Source organism: Euphorbia lathyris, chromosome 2 (assembly GCF_963576675.1).
Source record: "Euphorbia lathyris chromosome 2, ddEupLath1.1, whole genome shotgun sequence".
NCBI lineage: Eukaryota > Viridiplantae > Streptophyta > Magnoliopsida > Malpighiales > Euphorbiaceae > Euphorbia > Euphorbia lathyris.
In genome coordinates this window covers 34,120,901-34,128,569 of record NC_088911.1, presented here as the reverse complement: position 1 = coordinate 34,128,569, position 7,669 = coordinate 34,120,901, and the positions used below count along the sequence as shown (strand labels likewise).

The window sequence follows — 7,669 nt, the reverse complement described above, 5'->3', positions numbered from 1 at the left end:
TGAGAATTTTTGAGCCTAAATTAATGTGTTTTTACACATAATTTCTTTCATGAGTGTCCTTATATATTGATGATATTCTAGAACTTGTGGGTTTTAAGTTTCAATGTTACATTTAACATTAGACTGTGCTTTTAATATGATAAGGGCATTAGAATCACCCATCAAGTTTAGCCTTTCATTAACCACCCGAATACTTTAGGTAGCCAAGTTTGAGCGGAAGCCCTTTCTTTGAATTAAACACATTACAACCCGAATATTCCTTTTGCACGCTTAACTTTTTCTTTGGTTCCTATTTATGGAAGAAAATTCAAAATATTTTGAGACATTTTCATTAATCTAATTTTAGAGCCTACATTATATACATGTCTTGTTTATTGATTCAAAATGGTTCCTAGTTCCTTCAAAATGCAAAAATAAATGCATATCAAAGAGAACAAAGTTTTCTCTTAAAAAAAAAAACAAAACAAAAACAGGAGCAAAAGAGAAAAAGGAAAGAAAAGAGAACAATGTTTTCTCTTGAGAAAAAAAAAGAAAAAGAAAAAAAAAAGAGGAACTTAGGAATGTAAAGAATTCTTCCAATGACATGCACAGCTTAAGTTTGTCTCTGTTATCTTTTTGTTGATTTTCTTTCCACAACTCAAGTCACTTCTACCTAAAAATTCCTACCCCAACCTAAGCCCCATTACAACCCTAATAAAGTCCCTTTGATTAATTGCATAAATCTATGTTAGTAGTGAAGATTTTTATTGCTTACAAGCTTATGGTAGTATGTCAATATATTGAAGGAATAGAGTGCAAACACCAATACCCCTAAACACTTGATAGTTGAGAGCAAAAATTTACTTTGAGAGAGATGTTCTATTTGACATTGCTAAGTTTTTCAAGGATTGATGTGTTTTGAAAATAACCATTTCGAAACTTATATAATCCTATGTTTTATTTTGAAATTACTTCTTGATTAGCTTTACCATAATTTTGAATTTTCTATTATCCATTTGAGTTGCTTGAGATATTACTGGTCTAATCTTTTTGAAAATTTTGTTTGATTAAAGCCTATCTATTTTTACAATTTCAATAAAAGAAAGATACTCCAGTGTTATGTTATGTTTGTGTTTAGTTGTGTCCTATTTCCTTAAGTCTTGCTTGGGGACAAGCAAGGGTTAAGTATGGAGAAATTTGATATGAACTTTATATGTTCATAATTTGTTCAAAGTTTAGTATTTCATTTTGATAATTTGAGTGTTTATTATGTGATTTGTTAGTGTTTTATCCTTGTTTTAGTGTTATGTTTTGTGTAGGAAAATTGTCAAATAGATGCATGAACATTCACATTTTGAGATGAAAATCAGCTGAAACGCGCCCGCGGAAAAAAGCACGCTCATTGGATTAAAGAGGCTTGGATTGCAGGAATTTCCAGAACGCGCTCGCGGAAAATAACGCGCCCGCGGAATTTTCCAGAATTGCTGTAAAGTTATGTCTCTTTGTCAAAAGTCACATTCTTCCATCCAAAAGACATGTCTATCTAGAGTGGTGTTTCAAGGGGTGTCTTTACATTTAAAAGAACATAATTGCTGGATGTTTAAAGGAGGAAAAATTACTTGAAGAAGAACACAAGAGATCAGAAAGAAAAAGAGACTTGAAGGTCAATTGCATGTTTAAAGCATTTTGAAGAGAAGTTAGAGATCAAGAAGAAAGAAGACATTAATGTAAAAAGGATAGAGAGATCATCCTTCACTATTCTCCTTCTTCTTTACTTCTTGTATTTACAATTACATTCTATATGTTTTTACTTTTAAGGATGATAATTGCTATCCACTTTAGTTTGTTCAATTGACTTAGTTTAATCTAACTTACAATATTCTTTTCATAATACATGGTTCAGTTAAGATCTTAATTATTCTTTATAGTTAGGAATATGATCGAGAGACAATTCCTTAACGAATTTATGAAGAATTGATTATCTTTTATCCCTAGAGAGATCAGGATAAAAAAGATAGTTGTCGTATGTTGATTATTGAATTAGTAATGTTTATAATTGATTAGTTGATTCAACAAGTGAGAACTGAGAATTAATATCATCGTTTTATATTACTAAGCACTCTAATTTATGTCGAGAGAGTAGATTAGAATTATATACAACTTAACTTATAATCGTTAGATTGAATAAGTATAATTAAGCAATTCATTAAGTTTTTTATCATCTGTCTCTGACTTGTTATTCAAATGCATATTTAAGTTTGATCTTTAGATTCAAGTAATTAGATTAGTTTTAATTAGATAATTAACAACATTCTTATATTTGATTTCTGTAAACAAAAGAAACAGATTAAGTGATAGTGAGTAATAACTTTGTTCCTCGAGGGATCGACATCTTTTATTACTACAAGGAAACTGTGCACTTGCAGAAATTCCTTAACAAGTTTTTGGCGCCGTTGCCGGTGAGCAATTCTGTTTATTGCCATTATTTTACTTAGTCTAACTTTTGGATTATAGTCATTTTTTTTTATTATTTACTGATATTTTTTTTTCTTTTCAATTTTGCAGATTTTTTTTAATTCAAGTACATGCCTAGGACAAGAAGTTCCAAGGAAAAGCTTGAAACATTTATCCCAGAGATTGAAAAATTTTGTAAACAAAAACGAAAAACAAAAAAATTGAAAGACAAGATGGCAAATCTACCCGAGCAAAGACTTATGGATTATGCCATTCCAGCAGTGAATGGGGCGCAACAAGGAGTGGTTCGTCCGACGGTTAATGCAAATCAATTTGAAATAAAACCAGCTTTACTTCAAATGATGCAAAATTGTATCCAATTTTATGGTTTGCCAAATGAAAATCCAAACTCTCATTTAGCAAATTTTTTGGAGATATGTGATACATTTAAAATTAATAATGTTCCTACCGAAGCAATTAAGCTTTGGCTTTTTCCATTTACTTTAAAGGATAAAGCCAAAGCTTGGTTAAATTCATTACCACCAGGATCCATTACAACTTGGGATCAATTGGCACAATCATTTTTATCCAAGTATTTTCCTTTGGCAAAAACAGTCAAGTTGATAAAGGAAATTACTACATTTACACAATTTGATTCTGAATCATTATATGAAGTATGGGAACGTTTTAAGGATTTGCAGCGGAGTTTCCCCCATCATAACCTTCCAAGAGAGTTACTTATGCAGACTTTCTACAATGGAGTTAATCCTGCCACCAGAACCACTATTGATTCAGCATCCGGAGGATCACTTATGAGGAAAACTACTACTGATGCCTATGATTTATTGGAAGAAATGGCTACTAACAATTGCATGTGGCCAAGTGAGAGAGCAAAGGAATCATCTTCTCAACCTATGAAAGGAATTATTACTACTGACCCAATGACTGTTTTGCAGGCACAAATTTCAGCATTAACCAATAAGATTGAGAAAATGAGTATGGGTAATCAACCAACTTGTACAATGTGTGGACAAAGTGGACATTATGAACTTGAATGTCCCTTGGGACAACCAAGTACAGAGGAGCAAGTTAATTATGTCCAAGGACAAACACGGGGAAATCCATATCCTAATAATTACAGTTCTGGTTGGAGGCCTAATCAAAATTCCTCATGGTCAAATAATCCAAATCGTGGGCAAAATATCCAACAACCACAAGATCGGTTCGGATTACTTGAAATGAAGATGGATAAATTCTTGGAGGGAATTAATAAAAAAATAAATTCCCAAGATGAGATCACTAAAAGCCTTGAATCCAAGTTTGATCAAATTGCAAAGAACCATTCATCATCTATTCATAATCTGGAGGTCCAACTTGGGCAACTAGCCAATGCAATTCCATCTCGAAACCAAGGAAATCTCCCAACAAAACTCAAGGAAATCCAAGGGACTTGAAAGCTGTTACATTAAGATCTGGTAATCAATATACATTTCACAATAATTCAAATGATATCTTGTCGGATGATTCAAATGAGAAAATAGAAATTCAGTCACCAAGTTCTAGTGAAGATATAGGGAATTCTGAAATTCCCAAAGTAACTACTGAAAAAGGGGCTGAAAATGTTATATCATCACCACCATCAATTCATCAACCTCATCCACCTTTTCCTCAAAGGCTCAACAAGAAGAATATGGATAAGCAATTTATAACTTTTCTTGATAAATTGAAAAATTTGAATATTAATTTATCTTTTATTGAGGCTATCACACAAATTCCAAATTACACCAAGTTTTTAAAAGACTTGATTTCAAAGAAGCGTAATTGGGAAGATGTATCTACTATCTCCCTAACGGAAGATTGTAGTTCCATTATCACAAGTGCTATGCCAACAAAACTTAAAGATCCTGGGAGTTTCACTATCCCGTGCAAATTAGGGAATATAGAATTCCCTAGATGCTTATGTGATCTAGGGGCAAGTATCAACCTGATGCCCCTTTCCATTTTTAAGAAACTTGGTTTGGAAGATGTTAAACCAACTTCTATGGTTCTTCAACTAGCGGACCAGTCAATTAAGAAACCTTATGGCATAGTTGAAGATGTACTTGTGAAAGTGGACAAGTTTATTTTTCCTGCAGATTTTGTGATTCTGGATTTTTCTTTTGATGCTAATTGTCCACTAATTTTGGGTAGACCATTTATGAACACTGGAAGAGCATTAATTGATGTCTCTGAAGGGAAATTGATCTTGAGGATTGGTGAGGATACTGTGGAATTTCAAATAAACAAAGCTCTAAAATATCCCATGGATGAAAATGTGTGTATGAAAGTAGATGTGGTTGACAACTGTGTGAAAGAGGTATTTGAAATCAGCACACAAGAAAATGTTCCTAATGAAAGTGAAGACATTGAAGAAGATGGTGAAGTTAGTCTAAAACCAGAAGTTCTACACCGGAATGAAGCCCCAATTCCACCATCCATTGTAAGTCCACCTGTTATTGAATTAAAACCATTACCATCCCATCTGAGGTATGCATTTCTTGGTCCTAATGATACTCTTCCTATCATCATTTCTAACAAACTTAATAAAGATCAAGAATTGAAACTTTTAAAAGTTGTTGAAAAATGAATAAAGAGTATAGGTTGGCAGATTTCAGATTTAAGAGGAATAAGTCCTAATGTAGTAATGCATAGGATTCATATGGAAGAAAAACACCAACCTAAAGCGGATAGGCAAAGAAGACTAAATCCAAACATGAAGGAAGTAGTTAAGAAAGAAATAATTAAACTACTTGATGCTGGCATAATATATCCCATATCAGATAGTGAATGGGTTAGTCCAGTGCAGTGTGTACCAAAAAAGGGTGGGATAACAGTTGTAAAAAATGATAAAGGAGAGTTGATATCTACACGAACCATGACTGGATGGAGGGTTTGTATAGATTATAGAAAATTAAACTCAGCAACTAGGAAAGACCATTTTCCCTTACCATTTATTGACCAAATGCTAGAACGAATTGCTGGTCATGCATTTTATTGTTTCTTAGATGGATTTTCTGGGTACTTCCAAATCTTTATATATCCAACTGACCAAGAAAAAACAACATTTACATGTCCCTACGGTACCTTTGCCTATAGGAGAATGCCGTTTGGATTATGTAATGCACCAGCAACTTTTCAAAGGTGCATGACTTCAATATTTGGGGAGATGATAGAGCATATTATGGAGGTGTTTATGGATGATTTTTCTGTCTATGGTGATTCATTTGACTCATGTTTGTCTAATTTAGATAGAGTATTGGCTAGGTGTGAAGAATCCAATTTGGTCCTTAATTGGGAAAAATGCCATTTTATGGTTGAAGAAGGGATTGTGTTGGGACATAAAATATCAGCCAAAGGCATAGAAGTTGATAGGGCTAAAACAGAGATGATAGAAAGATTACCCCCACCTAATTCAGTAAAAGGTATCAGATCATTCCTAGGACATGCCGGATTTTATAGGAGATTCATTAAAAACTTCTCTTTAATAGCAAAACCATTAACAAATCTCTTGGTGAAAGATGCTAAATTTGATTTTGGAGATGATTGTTTGAAGGCTTTTGAGACTTTAAAAAATGCCTTAGTAAGTGCACCTATAATCACAACTCCGGATTGGAATTTACCTTTTGAGATAATGTGTGATGCTAGTGATCTAGCCATAGGGTGTGTTTTAGGCCAAAGAAGAGAGAACAGATTACATGTCATTTCTTATGCAAGTCATACTTTAACATGTGCTCAATTAAACTACACAACTACAGAAAAAGAAATGCTTGCTGTAGTATATGCGTGTGATAAGTTTAGGTCATATTTATTGGGTTCTAAAGTGATCATATTTACTGACCATGTGGCACTTCGTTATTTATTTGCAAAAAAGGATGCAAAACCACGCCTCATTCGGTGGGTTTTGTTATTACAAGAATTTGATATTGTAATTAAAGATAAGAAAGGCACAGAAAATTCAGTGGCGGATCATTTATCCCGCCTTGAGGATAAAAATGGACCTATTGGAGATACGTCTAGAATCAATGATGATTTTCCGGACGAAGCATTAATGTTAGTTAGGCATTTGACTGCACCTTGGTATGCTGATTTCGCTAACTTTCATGCTGCAGGAATCACTCCCCATGATTTTACATATCAACAGAGAAAGAAATTTCTTTCTGATTCCAAACATTACTTTTGGGAGGAACCATACTTGTTTAAAGTCTGTGGGGATGGACTCATTAATTAGGAGATGTGTGAGTGAGGACGAATATATTGATATCTTAACCACTTGTCATTCTAGTCCATATGCAGGCCATCATGGAAGTTTAAAAACAGCATCTCGTGTCCTTGAATGTGGTTTTCATTGGCCAACATTATTCAAAGATGCACGTGATTTTGTGCAAAGATGTGATCGATGCCAACGAGTCGGCTATATAAGTAAGAGGGATTCTATGCCATTAACCAACATGTTAGAGGTAGAGTTGTTTGATGTATGGGGAATAGACTTTTTGGGTCCTTTTCCTACTTCTTTTGGACAGAATTATATTCTAGTGGCTGTGGACTATGTGTCCAAATGGGTAGAGGCAATCGCCTCGCCAACAAATGATTCTAAGGTAGTAACTAAGTTCTTAAAGAAATTATTTACTCGATTTGGAGTTCCTAGAGTCATCATAAGTGACGGAGGTACGCATTTCATTAATCGTACTTTTGATGCTTTGCTTAGGAAATATGAGGTTCACCATAGGGTATCTACACCATATCATCCACAAACTAGTGGTCAAGTGGAGATATCTAATCGAGAATTAAAATGGATTCTTGAGAAAACCGTTTCCAGTTCACGAAAAGATTGGTCACAAAAATTGGACGATGCCCTATGGGCATATCGTACAGCATTCAAAACTCCCATTGGCATGTCACCTTATAGGTTAATTTATGGAAAAGCATGCCATTTGCCCGTTGAATTGGAGCACAAGGCCTATTGGGCTATAAAAACACTTAACTTTGATATGTCTAAAGCCGGATTTAAAAGAAAATTGCAATTAAACGAGTTAGATGAATTGCGGCTTTTCTCATATGAAAATGCTAAACTCTATAAAGAACGAACTAAGAAGTGGCATGATGCACATATTCATGTTAAGCATTTTAATATAGGGGATAAAGTTCTTCTATTTAATTCAAGGTTAAAACTATTTCCGGGTAAACTTAAATCTCGGTG

At 33.8% G+C, this 7,669-nt stretch overlaps 1 non-coding gene across 1 annotated transcript; it reads right to left on the bottom strand.

Moving 5' to 3' along the window:
- Positions 1-3,050: 3,050 nt before the first annotated feature.
- LOC136221384 (small nucleolar RNA R71) lies at positions 3,051-3,157 on the bottom strand. The gene has a single exon (XR_010685149.1). It is a non-coding gene; the product is annotated as a small nucleolar RNA R71 (small nucleolar RNA).
- Between the last annotated feature and the right edge of the window lie 4,512 nt (positions 3,158-7,669).